Source organism: Rhinatrema bivittatum, chromosome 3 (assembly GCF_901001135.1).
Source record: "Rhinatrema bivittatum chromosome 3, aRhiBiv1.1, whole genome shotgun sequence".
Lineage (NCBI taxonomy): Eukaryota > Metazoa > Chordata > Amphibia > Gymnophiona > Rhinatrematidae > Rhinatrema > Rhinatrema bivittatum.
In genome coordinates, this window is record NC_042617.1 from 54,529,190 (window position 1) to 54,547,248 (window position 18,059).

The window sequence follows — 18,059 nt, forward strand, 5'->3', positions numbered from 1 at the left end:
TTCTACCATCAGAATCCCAAGGTGGGTAGATATTACACCATAGTAGTGGTGCCCAAATCCAGTTATTGAATGCCAGTCACATCTGGTTTTTAAGCTGTCTGCAGTGCATATTCATGGTATATATTTCCATATATTTGACCTAAAAACCTGGTTAATTTGATCATAAGCAGCTTTAACGGAGACATGCATCATGCGGTCATGTGTATTATCATCAGAACATCTTTCATCATCAGAAAAACCTCTTGACCTCTGCCAGTGTTGCACTTTTTGCATTAAAAAACTAGGGATGTTTGCTTGTTTTTACTCCTCCCCACCCCCACATCTCGCAATGCTTAAGTATTTCAGGCAGTTTTTGAAATGTTCTTTATTTTCACTATCACTTCTTTTGTGTTGAAGGGGCAATGATTGGAGAGGAGCTTCTTGGGTTCAGAAAGTGACGTGGATTTTTCCATCATTCTCAAATGAAATTACGCTCCTGTAGGCCTCTTGATATGGAATGTGTTGGACATACTTTGGTCCATGTAAGTCGGCCAGTAACAGAGTTATCCGGAGAAAGCTACCTGGCTACCTTTAGCCAGATAGTCAGTGGGACAAGCCTCCCACTGACTATTCTGGGCTAAAATTACCCCAAGTAAGTTTGCAGCTGGTTGGCTTGCTGAATATTGATTATTTAAAAAAAGAAAGGTACTAGTGTCCAGCAGCCTCCCAATCCCCCATTTAATATAAGTAAAGTGGCTGCAGCCCCAGGCCCCTCCCAATCCCAGCTTTACAATAAGTCAAGCAGCAGCCCCCCCCCCCCCCCCCCCCCCCCCCGGGTAGCCTTCCAGGCCCATCCCAAAAAAAAAGCAATAAAAGCAGGAAGAGGGGATCCCCTCCCCCAACCTCCTACACTTTACCCCCAACTAGGACCCTTAGAGGTGTTTGAAATTCAGAGCAGGAGGAGTACCAGTCTGAATGGGGATTCATGGCCAGCCATGGAGTGAATAAACGAATACGTAAGTGCTTGGAGCTGTCCCAGTTCAGAGCCTTTCCTTCTCCTGCTCTGCATTTCAGACACTTCTGCTGGTCCAGTTGGGGGGGTACGAATATGATGGTTCTTTTTGCAGACGGGGAGTGGGGGCTGCTGCCACGTATTTTAGATGGGGGGTGGGGGGCTGGTCCCACTTTAGTTACTGTAAAGCTGGCATCGGCAGAGGGCTGGGGGCAGCTCAGCCCCTTGGGTTTTTTAGGACTGCCCAAGATTTTGAAAAGTCAGCATTTAGCTGGATAATGCCTTTGGAAGATTGACCTCCCTGGTTTTACATATTGTAAAGTGGACATGGATTGAAGAGTCTGGCTTTGTTAGATTGGCTTGTGAGTGGCAACTTATGGGTAAGCTTGATTTTGTGTGGTCATTAAAGGAAAATAAATTGTGACTGGCTTAGGCCTTGTCTTTTGATAACAGTGGCGTAGTATTGCTTATTGCTTTTTGGTTGTTGTGAAGGTTTCGACAGCAAGCACCAGTTGTTATGTGCTTACCCTGAGTTTTTGGTACATACAAAGATTGCTCCCATAACTTTATGCCTAGAGTTATGAAATTGAATAATTATTAGAGTAAGTATTTGGTCCCAAAATAAATTTCCTCAAAAGGTAGGGGATCCAAGAAACCTTCAGTTCTAGGAGTTCCTAGTCTGTAACCGAGATTAAGCATTAGGTCCAGGCGAGACGTGATTAGGGAAGATCATGCTGTTAAAATAAATCCGGGAGCGTTTATGCCTTGTGTTTGTGCCTTATTAGCTCTTTTGGTTTAGAGTGGAGGCAGCGCGCATGTCCGTATTGAACGCTCTTCAGAAGGTCATTTAATGAGAGAGTTGGAGGTACAGTTTACCTTGAAATTCTGGGGGGGGGGGGTGCGAGATTGTTGTGGAGGAGGAGGAGCCTTTGGGAAAGGACACAGAATTTTGGCAAAAAAAAGGAGTCTGTGGTCCTGCCAAATAGCGCTCACGTGGTAACTCAACAGCAGTTTGGAACAGACCACAGACCGAACAAGAATGAGATTTTTAATATCTCATTTCTTTCCCTAGAAGTTGTTCGTTGCCTCCTCACTTAAAAAGATCTAATTTCCTGGTCTGCATACGAATGTTAGACATGCAAAGAAACTGTCTATTTTTCCTAATTCAAATGCTAGAAAAACACCCTTAATAAAAAAAAAAAAAAAAAAAAGCTTCCCTTTATAAAATAACAAAGACATCTTTAGAGTCTTCCAACTCCAGAGCAGCACTGGGAAGAAGATAAAGGCCCTCATTTATTCCTTGTAAATGTTTTCAGCTGAGACAGATGCGGTCAACATTCAACTCGGCCAGCAGGACATTATTAACGCAGTGCAAGAGAGCGGGCTGCATGTGTGCTGCTGGGTAAATATTTGACTCTGCTCCATATTGGCATAAGATCTGACATTTTTTCCACAGGCAGTTGCCTTTTGTTTATCTTGTCTGTAGAAACTGATTGTTCCATCAGTCAGGGTTGTTTCTTGAAAAGTACAATTACACTGGGCTGGAAGATGTGCTATTCAATTTTCAGATAATCATTTCATTACCAGCATTTGTGATGATATCTAAAATACTTTATTGCCATATCATCTCTTATTGAATTGTAAAGCTACTTTTGTATGTGGTGGAGACGTCGGGATCATAAAAGTGATATTAACCAATCGAGCCGCTGGAAAAGAGACAAACAATAAGATGTACTAATGGTGATTGATTTATTAATTTATTGTAAATCAGGTTGAGGTTTATTTGTCGCAGGGAACAAAGAGTATCTGTTTTCTTTCTGGATTTAGAGCCACAGTTCTTTGGGATTAAGTGTTATTGATCACCCAAGGTGAGGTTCTGGGGAGGAAATGTAGGAATAGTTAACTGTGTGATAAGGGCAATTCATTCATCAGAACTAGATATGAGCTAAACCAAAGAAACCTGATGTATTCGGGTCCCAATCAAATGCTGTAGAGAGTTTGTTGCGCAGGGGCAGCGGTGGGGTTGTAGTTATGGGTCATGATCTCAGAGGATAGAAAAATGGTTCATTAATATTTTGGGGGGGATAAAGAATGTCTTAGACTCTTTTTCTGAAATCTCATTGGCTGGTTAACGTGCATAGGGTTTAATTTGGAGATTTATGCTGACAATTCTCCCCCCCCCCCTCCCCAGAGTGCTGTTGTAGAAAAATGAAAGTGCCTTAGCAGAGCCTCAAGACTTCCACCAAAAAAACCTGTTACCAATGACAGACGCTGTGCTAGCATGAGTTGCCAGCACTAGTGTGCAACTCTGCGTGCCAGGCTTGTCTTTTCCTCATTTGCTCAATTCTTTTTTTTTTTGTTTGTTTTCTTTACTTCCCAACCAGCACCATTCTCCATGTCTTCCTCCTTCCACCTCTCTCCCCCCAGTCTTTTTCCCCTCTTCTCCAGCAGCCTCATTATGGCTTCTTCCCTTTTTTCTTCCTCCCTCCAGTCTCCTCTTCTCTTCCACCTCTCCCTCATATCAGCCCTGCTGGCCACAACATGGCTCCTCTTCTCCATGGCAGCCCTAGCGGTATCTCTTCCTGGCAGCAGAAGGCAGTCCCAGACCTCCACAGCCTCTTGCTGATGGCAAGGGACTGTGCTGCACCAGCAGCAGCCTGTCTCATGTGGCCTGATGCCAGGTAGCTGCCGCCTGGCCACATCAGCAGCCGCCTTTCTTGGCTGGCTTGGCTGCCAGCCGGGGCCACAACAATGGTAGCCTCTCTTCCAGCAAGCCCGGTGCCAAACTGTCATTTAATCTGATAGGTTTTATGCAAAAACCCATCAGATAGTGCTGTCATATACAGTCGTATCATGGCAATTAAGCAAGACCGTTTGCTCTCAGTATTATACATGAAAGAGGAATTGCCCTTGGATCTGCTGTTGTCTCTCTGCTTGCAAATTAAAACTAACAATAAAGGGGTGGCAGAGATCTGCCTTCAAGCTTACTTGTTGTGTCCATTTTGGAGTGATCTGTGGGCAAACATAAAGGCAAATCACAAGCTATTCCTTCCGCTCCCCTGCCACAGGTTTACTTTGTGCATTGCTTGCTGTACGGCACAGTGAGTCCATTTTTTGAGCTGAGTAACTTAGACTCAGAAGTCTGTCTGAGCCTGGGACTTCGAAATCCTCCTGCACTGCTGAGCACTTTGGATCTTCCTCTTCATAAAGTACTGACAACAGCAGGAGCTGCAAGCCATTAGGCTATGGACGGGAGACACTGAACGAACTGGGACTGCCAGCAGGGAAGACCAGACAGCCTCAGCTTTAGGCTTCCAGACTTTGTCTGCTCAGCAGATTACTTTGCAGGGTGGTAATGTAGGAGCTGGCCCAGCAGGGCCACAGATGGGTCAGCAGCAGCAGCAGAAGAGCGTCCTGATGAGACTCCAGACCATCATGCTTGAGGAGATGTGGTTGGCTTTGAGCAAGCTGCAACGTTGTTTTTCCACTAGAATAGACTGACAGATTTGAGATTTATAGAATCAGCAACTAGCGACACTCTTCGTGATTTGAGACTACAGGATTTTACTTTCAGGGTGGATGGCCTGCAAGTTAAGGTGGGGACTTCCAGGGCTTTCATTGTTGCATTAGTCCTGTGTATCAAACTGTTTCTACTGGTGTAATTCTCCATATTTTCCAATTTTTCCTTGATCAGTTTCCCCAGATTGTCCAAATTATTGCCTCAGGACACTTTAAGGAAATAATCGGTAGAAGCCATTCTACCGGTATCTAAAACCCATTATCTTCCTACAGCGAGATGCAAAAGGCCTGAGGGGGGAAGGGAGTGTTAGCCTGAACCTAACACATTTTTTGTTTGAAATGTACTTTTATTGTACATCACTTTGATTTTCTGAATTAAGAAAGGCAATTAATGAAAATGAATAAACTAAGCTAACTAAATTGATTTGGGAGTGATGTGAAATGGAAGACATTGACTCTAAAGGCCCTTTGATGGTGTTCTTCCTAGTAGAACCTGATAGGGACTGAGTTCTGAAAGGATATTTTGTTAATACACAGTGGGGTAGATTTTATAATTTTGCGCGCGCGCGTACTTTTGTACGCGCACCAGGCGCGAACAAAAGTATGCTGGATTTTATAAGATACGCGCGTAGCCTATAAAATCCGGGGTCGGCGCGCGCAAGGGGGTGCACATTTGTGCAACCTGCATGCGCCGAGCCCAGCGCGCGCTGCCTGTTCCCTCCGAGGCCGCTCCGATTTCGGAACGGCCTCGGAGGGAACTTTCTTTCGCCCTCCCCCCACCTTCCCCTCCCTTCCCCTCCCTTCCCCTACCTAACCCACCCCCTGGCCCTATGTAAACCCCCCCTTACCTTTGTTGGCAGATTTATGCCTGCTGAAAGCAGACATAAATCTGCACGCGCCAGCGGGCTGCTGGCGCGCCATCACCCAACCCAGGGGCTGGTCCGAAGGCCTCGACCACGCCCCTGGGCCGGTGCCACGCCCCCGGGCCCGCCCCCGACATACCCCCGACACGCCCCTTTTACGAAGCCCCGGGACTTACACGCGTCCCGGGGCTCTGCGCACGCCGGCGGCCTATGCAAAATAGGTGCGCCAGTGCACGAGGGCCCTGCGCGCATAAATCCGGCCGGATTTACGCGTGCAGGGCATTTAAAATCCGGCCCATTTTGTTTATTGGCTGTCATGTTTTGATGTTAGTAACTAATCCAAGCAAGATGTAAGAATTTTCTGGAGATGGGATTGGAGCTGGTTAACGTGCATAGGGTTTTGGAGCTGTTTTCAAATTGAAATTCCATGCCAATGTATGATCCCTTATTAAGCATTGCAGTAAATTTTCTGGAATACTTTTTTGTTTGGTAAATTCGCTATCTTGTCAAATAGAATATCCTCCTGGCCCCTTCTCTGCTAATTGGAGGAAATGTTCATAGTACTACTAGTCTGTTTTCTGTTTTTTGGTGGAGGCTTCAGTGTATTATGTAAATACTGGATGTTGTGCAGTAACGCCAGCATTAATTGTGTTCAAATGGTTTTTCTTTTTTTTTTTTAATGGGACCATAAGATTTTTTTTTTTGGCAATTAAGATATTATTACACTAGAATTTGCGATTCAAGATGTGCGATTCAAGATGTATACTTGTAATTTGTAAAATATGTATAACACAAAAAAAATAAGTTACAATTTTGCTGCAAATTTGTCTAGAGGTATATTAAACATAATTTAACTTTCTGAATATTTGAAATTGTGGGCTTACATTTTCAAATGCATGGGAGTGTACATACCTGAAGAATCTTTGCAATGCATCTACAAATACTCTTAGCTTTCCCAGCTCCTTTGTTACACTTGATTATCTTGGGGTCATGGGTCATGTGGCACCCTAGATCTCTTTCCTGTGGTGTTTGCTGGGTCATCCCCTCTAAAATGGTATTTGGCCCTTGGATTTCTGAATCCCATATACTTGATTATTTTGTATTGTTTGTATTAAAGCATAGTTACCAAACCCTTTACCATCCTTCCAATGTGTAAATGATCATTTATCTTTCTCTCCCTTTGGCATATCTACTACTACATGTTTCCATATCATCTGCAAGTAGGCACACGTTCCCTTCTTCCTCTTTCACAGTGTTACCTATAAAGGCATTAAAGAGGACTGGGCCTACCACTGACTTTATGGCACCCTGGTTGGGCACTCTCCCTTCCTTAGCGTGGAAACTGCTGACCACCACTCAGCCCTGTTGCCCAACTGATGTCTCATCTCGCCCTACTGAAATCCATCCACTAGCACCCTGCTGATTAGGTCCCACAGCCATGTTGATTTTTGTGTCAGGATCTTAAATCCTGCCTCCTCAGCAATAGGTAACGTGTTTTACCCACAAACCTTTATGCCCTTGACTTTTGGCTTTGGTCCATTACCCTCTCGTTTAGTGTGAGGACCCAGCAAAAATATTTAAGATGGCTGCTTTCTTTTGATACGTCTCTTCCTTAAAGCTTTGGAGACAACAGTTCTCAAAGCTTCAGTATAGCTAAAAGTATGTGGTCTTCACCACCATGTTTACTGGAAGCCATGCTTAGGGGAGGCAGAACTAGGGGTATGTTTTGGGTGGGGTCTGAAAATAGCTTGTGTAGAGATTGTCTTGTCATATTTGGTAGAAAATCTACCTAACAAAGAATAAAGGGTAGATTTTAAAAGGTTGCGCACGTGTTATAAAATCGAGGGTCGGCGTGTGCAATGGGGGGGTGCACAATTGTGCAACTTGCGCACGCCAACGCTTCCCCCATTCCCTCCCAGGCTGCTCCAATTTAGGACCAGCCTGGGAGGGAACTTCCCTACCCCCTAATCTATTCTTCCTACCCCCCTCCCCCCAAAAATGTTTTAATTTACCACTTGCGCCTGCTCAAAGCAGGCGTAGGTTGCACGCGCTGGCAGCATGCCGGCATGCAATCCTCCGGCATAGCAGCAAATGGCCGCTGTGCCGGGGGCCTCGAGCTCTGCCCTGCCCCTTTTCTTCAGCCCTGGGACTTACGCGCATCCTGGGGCTTTTACGTGCGTGGCCGGGCCTTTGAAAATCTACCCCTAAGTGCACGTACTTTTGCTTTGTCACAAAGTGAACGGTCTGAAAATTCCCACCTTCCCTCCTTAATTCTCATTCTTCTTTCAGTCTCCCTTTTTTCACTTGTATATCTAAATCCTTTTATCCCCTGTGTTTACTAATTGGAGCTATTGTTAGTCTAACTGCCCTTTGTTTTCCTGGTAACTTCGCCTGCCTCCTCCTCCTCCTGTCTATTTTGTTTCTTGAAATGTTTTTGCACTTTTTCTCTTTCTTTGGTGAACCATTATGGCCTCTGTTCTCGTGCTTGATACAGTTGCCATTGCAGAATATTTTTCTATTCCTGTGCATAGTTGCTCTACACGTCTTAGATCCCCCAACTCCTGACGAGTTTATTAATATAATCATTCCTTTCCTTAAAGTTAGTCCTTCTGAAGTCTAGGATCTCTCTTTTAACGTAGTTGGTTCTGATTCCGTATTTTCGTTGGAACACTCAGGGTTGTAATCACAGAATCACAGTTTCTCCTATACCATAACCTCTGTGAATTCTCCAATTGTTAGTACCAGATTCAGTGTTGCCTCGCCATGGGTTGATGCCTCAATTACTTGCTTCAGAAGTGACTTTTGGGAAGATTCTGGGTCCCCCCACTCCTAGTTGATCATGTAGCTGACATTCTCCAAACAACGTCTGGTGAATTTAAGTCCCTGATTGATAGAACCTTGCCTTTGCATACTGTCCTTTGGCTGGCTTCTTTCGTATACATATCCTACCGCCTTCCCTTTGAGATGGCAGTCTAATGGTTATACCTGTGAGGATATTCAGCCCATCAGGTTTCTTCGAGATGACTCTCAGAAATTCAACTGCTGCTTTTTCAGTTTGTAGCTCAACTTTTACTTAAATTAAAAGAAATCTAAAACTTTATGGGGAACTTCATATACAGAATTTAGAAATGTTGCCTCCCAGAATATTTTATTCTAGAATTTGTTATTCTGACCCGTCTCTTTTTTCTAAAGTTTTTTGGTTTTTTTTTAGTTTCTACCAAAGGGGCCGATGTAATACAGTGCGCGTAGCCCAGCGCACTGTATAACCCGCAGTTGGATGCGGGTTGTATAGGTGCTAACTAATCCCCTTATGCAATAAGGCGATTGGCGCCTCTACAACACATGTCCAACGCGGAGTGAAACTAATAGCGCTCATCACATGCAAATGCATGTGATGAGCGCTATTAGCTATTCACTCCCTATGCAAAAAAAAAATGTGCGTATAGGATGCACATTTTAGCAATCAGAAATTAACACCTGCCCAGAGCAGGATAACTGCTTTTCTGTACTGCCTCCTTCTTAATATCGTTGGGATATTAAGTAGGAGGAACAACTCTTTAAAAAAATAATTTAAAAAGTTTAAAAAATGTGCTGGCAGGGGTTAGGAAAATGGATGCTGATAAATTCAGCGTCCATTTTCCGAACCTGACTATGGGCACCAGAAGGAGTGTATAAATCAATATTAAAGTGTCGGGCACTTAATATTAATTTATTCACTCCTTCACTTATTGCCAATTGGTCCTTTTACTGTCACATATCAGTGAAACAACCAATCGGCAATAAGTGAAGGAGTGAATAAATTAATATTAAGTGCCCGACACTTTAATATTGATTTATTAATTCCTTCTGGTGCCCATAGTCAGGTTCGGAGAATGAATGCTGAATTTATCAGTGTCCATTTTCCTAACCCCTGCATGTGCGCTGGTTAGGAAAACAGGACACTGATAAATTCAGCGCTCGTTTTCTTAACCAGCGGACAACCACAGACAGCGGACCTCTCTCCGGCTCACGCTGTCAAAGAGGCGCTAGGGGTGCACAATCACCACTAGCGCCTCCTCAAAAGTGTGAGCCCTAATTTAAATATTACATCACGACCCCAGGAGAGGTGCCTGGGGGTACGTTATGGAAGCGGGTGCTAAACACACAGCGCCCGCTTTCAGCACAACCTTTTTTGCATCGGCCCAAAAGTTAGGTATCACTGTTCTTACATTTCTGCATGCTCTTCCTCTGAATTTTGTGACAAAGCACAATCACAACCCCTCTGAAGTTAACAGATTTACACATGTTCTAACTTTAAAATGCACTCGATACTGTTAACTTAGAAGATTAGTACGTCTTTTTGTGCTCATTTAACCTCATAGAACCCATATGCAATAGGGAAGTCTGTTGATAATACTTCATCACAGAATTCAGTGTTGTCCAGCTCTGCAAAAATCTGTAAGCTTTGTTAAAAAAAAAAAAAAAAATGTCCTGAAAGAGAAGATGTGAGATATTACAAACATTAGAATTTGCAAGGCAGCTTTTCTTCGTATGTAAAGTTTACCATAAAGGCCAAGGTTCCCTTTGAGGATAAAACTAGCTGATGCATACACAGCCCTTGTTACCACCTTTTCTTTTGTTGTTTTATTCATTTTTCTTTCTCGACAGCTCTGTTAGTGGCTATTTAGTCCAGTCAGCAAAACATTCCAGAATGCTTTCTCCTTGGGTGACCCTCTTGTAGGGTCACAGAGAAATTTAGGAAGAAGAAATAAAAACATAAAAATAGCTCTTCTATTTTTCCAAAGCAAAGAGTGTAAAAGTGAATTACACAGGTTAAACCAGATTGTGATCACACAGAAAAGGTGAATTACCTTGCTAATAAAATAGTTATGTACCGTTAGAGTATTTATATTAATAGTGCACTTTTTGCCTTTTATTAGAATAGCATAAAAAATATCCAAAATTTCTGTTGTACTTAAACTTTCAAGACAGCTTAAGTCCCGTCAGGTATGACTGGAAGTGGGGAGGTAAATAATATGGGGTAGATTTTAAAAGGTGGTGCGCTGGGTAGCGCGCGCACATGTACACCTGATTTTCTAACTTGTGTGCGCAAATTATAAAATCAGGGGTCGTTGCGCGCAAGGGGGTGCACAATTGTGCACCTTGCGCACGCCGAGCCACGCTGCCTTCTCCTGTTCCCTCCCAGGCCGCTCCAAAATCAGAGCAGACTGAGAGGGAACTTCCCTTATTTATTTATTTATTTATTTATTTATTTATTTATTTATTTATTTAAAGTCTTTTCTATACCTGTCGTTAAGCTAGGTACCGTCACAACGGTTCACAATAAGGCACATAAATTAATGTTGCTAAATGTTTTAAATTATATAAACTTAAACAGGTGCCATCAAGGTACGGTAACAGTTTCATAAAAACATTAATCTGACCTTCCCACCCCTTCCCCTAACCTTCCCCCCCCCAGCCTTACTCTACCCCCCTCCCCCCCCCAAAACAATTGTTGTTTTACCTTTTGCGCCTGCCGGCCGACTGCCAGCACACAATCCCCGGCACAGCAGCAAATATGACCACTGTGCCGGGAGCCTGACCCCGCCCCAGATCGTCCACGCCCCTTTATGCGAGCCCCGGGACTTACACGCGTCCCGGGGCTTGCAAAAAGCGCGTAACCCTTTTAAAATCCGGCCCAATATGTAGATGGGCAAGGAAACGGAAAAACTCATGTAGCAGTTATCTTGAGATACATTTTATTATCTCAACATAAAAATTATAGAGACTTGTAGAGAAAACAATTAAATTAAGCTCCATATTTGCCAAGAAAAAGCTTTTTCATCCTTATTTCTTCTATTAGTGGATAAGTGTAGAGAGCCTCAGCTGCTTTTCTCACCTACAGAACGCCATAGGTCTCAGAAGCAATTCATAGTGCACTGACAGGGTCATTCTTGATTCTGTAATGTGCCGGTATCGCATGCGGTATTATTCTAATTAGGGAAAGGGGAGGAGTGTGGACGGGGTTTGGGCAGAGTTATCTCCCTGCAGTGCTGCAGGCAATAGTGCTTTTCATATTATCGCTGGCAGCACCACGGGAAATAACTACACCTTTTCCCGTGGAGCTATGGGGGTGATAGTGTGCGGCAGAATGATGAATAAATAAATAAATATAGCAGAATGATGAATGTAGGGGTAAGATTGTGAAAATGTCATTTTAAACCTTACCTGAGCTCAGCGCTTACTGGCTGAATATAGAGATGGTTTCCAGCTGCGGGGGAGAGGTTATCTCTCATCACTGTTGCGTTCGGCCTCCTGCACCCACTACCTTTCAGCTGAACTAGCGGCTAAGTCCACGCTGGGAAACCCAGCTAATGGACCAAGGCACACCTCTGAAGGACCATGGAAATCGCCTCAGGAATTCTCAACTGGGGGAGGAACCTTTAGGTATCACCACAGGAGAGCGAGGCTTTATGTTCCTGAATTTAGAATTTCAAATTTCTCCTTTCAAAAAGCTCAAAGCAAATCCCCATAGGGAGATGCACATCCACCATCTGCTGGAGACAGAGAATACTGGCAAGCTGGGGGGGTCACTGCAGGGTTATATATACTGTGATGTCAGCTTGTTCCGTCTCCATCTGCTGGCAGGAGAGCATAAACTCACTGGTCCTGAGTCCATCTGTCTACACTATGGAAAACAAAATTATCAGCTAAGTAATTTCTCCATTACGAGTTTTCCCAGCTCTGGTTGTGCAACTATTGCAGTAAATTTATGACCTACTTTTAAAGTCAGCCAAAGCTTTTAGGACCTGCACTAAATATGCAACTTGCATTCCATGATATGTCCTGATGAAGAGAAGAGTCCTCCAACAGAAGTAGAGGGCTTTCGTCTCCCTGTAGAAGGAAGCTGTATTTCCCTATGGACCGAAAGAGGCCTTGACTTTGATCAATTTATAATTTTTGTTTGAACTGGATAAACTATATTTGTACACGTTATACTCTGTCATTAGCTGGGCTAAATTTAGCAACTAGGAAAAGTTATTATAACCCAGAAGATTTATTCAGCGGAAAGCTGCCACTTTGCCTTGCTACAGTACAGGTGAGTCTCATTGGAATGGAATATGGAAATTGCAGCCTTTTTGGGGACCAACACAAACATATAATGCAACTGTTATATTATGTTCTCTGCAAGTTTGGGGTTTGTCTTCCTTTATTTTACAAACTATAACTATTTTATAGATTTAAACAAGACCAATATTTGATATTGACACCCTCCTAAAATATCAGGTGACAGCATCTCAGTTCTCTGTAGTTCTTGTACATTTTCTCCATTACTTTCCACAAGAAGTATAAATATCTACAATGTCCTCATTTTTTATTCTATTTTTTCCTTCTTTGCTTTCCCATTGGTTCATATTATGCTATATTCTTTCTAAAATGAGTTGTTTTATTCTATTTTCATTTATTTATTACTCATATTTTATGTTGCCTATCTAACAACAGCTCAAGACAGTGAACAATATAAAACAACATAAAAATTGACAAAATGGCAAAAATCTGTATCAACATAATACATATGTGTTGTGTCCGTCGGTCGCAGACGGCTGAGACCGCTCTGCCTCATCTCTCTTTTGCCTTTCTCCTCCTTCTTTGGAAGGATAGCTGCCTCCGCAGCTGTTTGCCGAACACCTCAGCATCTCCAAGCCAGTATGGGCATCCCCGTCTGCCATGCTTCTTCCTGAGGCCTCCTAGGGCGCGCACGCTGCCCACGTTCTTAAACAAGTCATGGCGGGAACCTCGGGGGCGGCCCCACCACATGATGTCAGTACCTCCGGGTATTTAAACCTTCTCTCCACTCCAATACAACGCGTTAGCAAGGACTTTGGTTTTGCTACTCTGATCGCTTCTAAGCTGCTTGCTTGGATTCCTCGCTACCTACTGAAGCTCTGGGTACCCGCTCCTCGGGGGCCCCTCGCTTCTACTCACCCTCCGGGGTTATTCGGCCTAACCTTCAGGACACCCGCTCCTCGGGGGTCTTGTCTGCTTTATTCCAGGTACCCTCAATGCTCCTAGGTACTCGCTCCTCGAGGGCCTATCCTGCTCTGGGTATTCTGCACATCGGACCACAGGTCCTTCTCTTCACTCGACTACCGAATGAAGCTATCATCACTGCTATCCTGTGAGTACTACCACGCTCCAAGGCTCTTTTCGCTTCACCCTTCAGGTTCACAGCCTATTCTGCGCTGCGGAGTATCACCAGACCTTCTCTACATCTGGGTGAGATCATCTACATTGTTCTAAGACTATCTGGAGCCTTACTGTGATATCGTTGGACTACAGCGCTGTCCGTTCCTCGACAAGTATCATCTTCCTTACAGCAGTATAATAAAGCTTCTTTTCCTCTGTGTCCACTTGCTATTGAGTCTAGCCTATCGTTGTGGTTCCCCACAGGGCCCCTCCCCATGGGAGGAGTCATCGCCACTTCGACCAAGGGTCCACATCATGCCACAAACCCAACAAAATGAAGTCAAAATATATAAAATATAACATTTCAAATCAACACACAAAATAGTACCAGAACACCCCCGCCCCCAAATAATATCAAATGCTAAAGCAATAAAAGTAATCATACTTTGCATTGTTTGAGTACTACACAGTCAGATACTAATATCTGATGATCATAAGGGAGCAAAAGTGTGACAAGCCAGTGGCCAATGTCAGTGGAGTGCTAGACTGGATATAACCGGTAGAGAAAGGACAAAGATGCCTCTCTCCTGATCATTAGTGAATCCTTATCTGGCATATTGAGTCCAATTCTAGGGGCTCTACCTTTTTAAAGGATATAGACCGTAGAAGCAGTTTGGGGAAGGGCTACCACAAGTTCTGTGAAATGAAACTTAAGGATCTTAACATATATATCCTGGGGGGACATTTTTTTTTAATATATATATATATTCTGCGGATTACATTCAGGTCCTATAGGTATTTCCCTATCCCTACAGGGCTTACAATCTAATTTTGTACTTGAGGCAATGGAGGGTAAAGTGACTTGCCCAAGGTCACAAGGAGTGACAGTGGGATTTGAACCCTGGTTTGCTTGGGTCATAGTTCCCTGCTCTAACCACTAGGCTACTCCTGCACTCTGCCAGCAGAAGTGCTGCTGATTGGTCTCAAGTCTGGGGAGAGACACTGCTGCCTTGGCCCCTGTGCCAGGCTGCTTAGAAAAGACGTGCCTGGGGGATGCCCCTTGTCACCACTCCTATTTGCCATCTTCTTAGAACCTTTTGCCATCAATGTACGATCCGACCCAGATATACGGGGGTTAGAGTTGGGACAGTTTTCATCGACGTTGTCATTATTCGCAGATGATTTTATGATAGTCCTTACTGAGCCAAAAACGTCACTGCCTAAACTAACTCAAGCTCTGGAAGATTTTAGTCTGATATCTGGCTTCCAGATTAACTGGGACAAGTCCGAAATTCTTAACATCAGTACTGACCCTTGGGAGGAGTCCCTTCTCAAATCCTAGTTTCGATTTAAATAGGCACCCAAGAAAGTTAAATATTTAAGGGTCTACTTGAGCGCCACTCAGGATCTACTTCAATTAAATTACATCCCCTTGTGGACCAAAATATCCCAAGATCTTGAGGAATGGAATAGGTATAGGATATCCTGGTTGGGCCAGTTAGCCACTGTCAAAATGACAGTTCTGCCCAAACTGCTGTATCTCTTCCAAACTCTGCCTATCCCAATTCCTTGGCAATGGCAGGCTCAATGGTAGATGAGAATTATGTCTTATATTTGGGAGGGGGGGGGGGGTAAACGACCCCGAATTGCAGGACGGATCATGTATCAATCTCTGCATCAGGGAGGTCTTAGTGTCCCTATCCTGGAATGGTATCTCCTGGCAGCTCAATTTAAAACCTTAGTAGACTGGCACAGGTAGTCTAACTCCAAATTGTGGGTATATTTTAGTCAACAATTGATGGAAGATGTGCCACTCTCTAGTTTATTATGGCAGCCTAAGAAAATGTGGCGCATCCAACCTAAAGATTTACTGCCTCCCTCTATAGTTTACTTGATACTTGGTCTAGCAAGGGTTCTCTTCTCTTGGGAACGCGAGGATATCACCTCAACACGTATTTGTATGTGAACTCTGATTTTAATACCAGGCCATGCTACCAAGGCCTTTCAGATATGGAAATCAAGGGTATCCAAACTTGGGCTCACGTGTGGGGACGACAGGATTTAGTTTCTTTTCAGGATCTGAAATTGAAATACTTTCTTTCTGGCCATGATATATTCCCGTACCTTCAATTAAGACACTATTTATTTTATTTATTTATTTTTAATTTTTATATACCGATGTTCCTGTATACGATACATATCGCACCGGTTTACATGGAACTGAACTGTCGCCTCAGGGGCGGAATACATTGGAACAGGTTGACAAAGAACTTACAGGGAGACAATCATAAACACGATTAACTGCAACAAAGTACAAACTCAAAAACATATGTACAGTGGGATAGATACCGTCTATCGCTTCATCAGGTCTTAGCTCTCAGGGAAGGCTTGGGTGAATAGCCAAGCCTTCCCTGAGAGCTAGTAGTGATTTAATAGTAGATGTCTCTATTCAAAGCAGTCATATTAACTGGATTTTAAAGCCTACGGTTTGTCTGGCTATATCCTTGGAAGTAGCTAGACTATGCGAACACTGCTATGCTTGCGGGACATTTACAGCAAGGGAGGTCTGATTTTGAAACTTTATGCATGAAGGCCGATCAAGCTGCCAAATTGCTATCGTTGGTATACTCTCAGTTGGGGCAGAAAATGCCCACAAAGCCTAATCATTTGGTAGCATGGGAGCTTGATCTTGCTACCACCTTCTCGCAACGAGATTGGGAGGAAATCTTTAAATCTTTAGGCAAGTGTCTTATTGCAGCCTCTATGATAGAAAATTCATAGAATGAATCCTATTATTTCTGTTCAGTGTTGGAGAGGCTGTCAGATGACTGGGACATATTTTCATATGTGGTGGACCTGCCCTAAGATACAGAAGCTTTGGGCAGACATTACAACATGGATCAGTCAATTATTTCCAAGTGTTGGGTCCATTCATCCACAACATGTCTTATTAGGAGTCCCCCTGTTTCCACATAGGGTCTATGAAAATAGGTTGGTTAATTATATTTTTACAGCCACTAGAACGGCATTCCCTGGGAACTGGAAGTCACCCGGCACTTCCACTATTGCTGAAATCCAGCATAAGATGGGGAAAATATATAGATTCGCAAAATTTACCGCCCATAATCAGGAAGTTTCATAGCATTTGGAATAATTATTGTTTATGGAAAGATAACACCTAGTGCGGGTATGCCTGGAAGGTTACGGATGTAGCCCTCGAGTGCTCATAACCACCTTGTGAGTGGGATTTTACGACAATTATTCACCAACTCAGATACAACTTGCTAGGGGGACTACGGAAGGTGGGGGGGGACAGGGTGACGAAGGGTGGGAGGGTCTTCGGGGGTTGAAGGGAAACAAAATCAAGACACAATATCTGATGTGATAAAAGGTTTTTATTCTGGTAGACTACTTGATTCTTGAATATGTTCATACCATTTGTTCTTGCTATATGATCATTCAATGTTGTTACATGACTATTGTGTTTTATCGTGTTTTTCCAATAAAATAGTAAATATAAAAAAAAGAAAAGATATGCCTAGAGGTGAGAGGAAGGGGGAGGGAAGGGTGCCAGGAGTGGAAGTAGAGAGCGAAAAAATAAGATCAGTCGGAGGGGAGAGCAGAAAAAATGACCTGGTTCCTAAAAAGACATCCATCCCTATTAGAGAAGAGGAGAGAAGAGGGTATATGATTAGTGTACCTCAAGGCATAAATAATGGCTAGGAAGCAAACCAAGAGGTCAGGATATGAGGCATTATGGGAATATATTCTGAAAATATTATTTCACAGAAAAATGTAATTTATTTTAAAACCTTTATAGGCCACCAATCCATTCGTATTTACAATAAAACAAACATATGCCTAAAATAATTTAACAATACAATACTTCACTACAACATGCATCACCTCACATTTGTACTCGTTGCACTCATTCTTAAAGCTTAAATTTACAAAAGGCAGTTTACATCTGACTCAGAAACCAGCTGCTGAAGGTAAAGTGCTTCAAAGAATAACAGCCTTTAACTGTGTTTTGAATGTTTTAAAGTACGGCTCCCTGCCGCAAACATTCTGGTAATGAATGGCTATGGAACAGCCTATCACTGGAAGTGAAGGAGGCAAAACCGCTAACCAAATTTAAGAAAACCTGGGATAATCACCCAGGATGCTGCGCTGTGAAGAAGTGCAGGAGAAAGCCTGGACTTATTGCAATAGGAAGTAATTCAGGCAGACTACATGGACCTTGCAGTCCTGATCTGCAGTTATATTCTGTATGTAAATTTCTTATATACTGCGCTATAGTGGGGCATCCCTTGTATGTGATTTACAATATAACATACGTAATAAATATTAAAACAAACAGATCAAGACACTACAAAACAACTAAACTCTAAATTCTCATTGCTAAAATAAAACTACAACATAAAATCAGTGAAAGGCCAAATGGAAAAATGAGCTAGTATGCAAGAAACAAAATCTGTACCAAATGTAGATTAATTTAATAATTTGTGAATAGTGTTCCC

General features: G+C 43.2%; 1 protein-coding gene across 3 annotated transcripts in view; it reads left to right on the forward strand.

Annotated features, from left to right (window-relative positions):
* LPGAT1 (lysophosphatidylglycerol acyltransferase 1) overlaps positions 1 to 18,059 on the forward strand; it is a 254,068-nt gene that overhangs the window by 161,843 nt on the left and 74,166 nt on the right. The gene's annotated exons all lie outside the window — the stretch shown is intronic.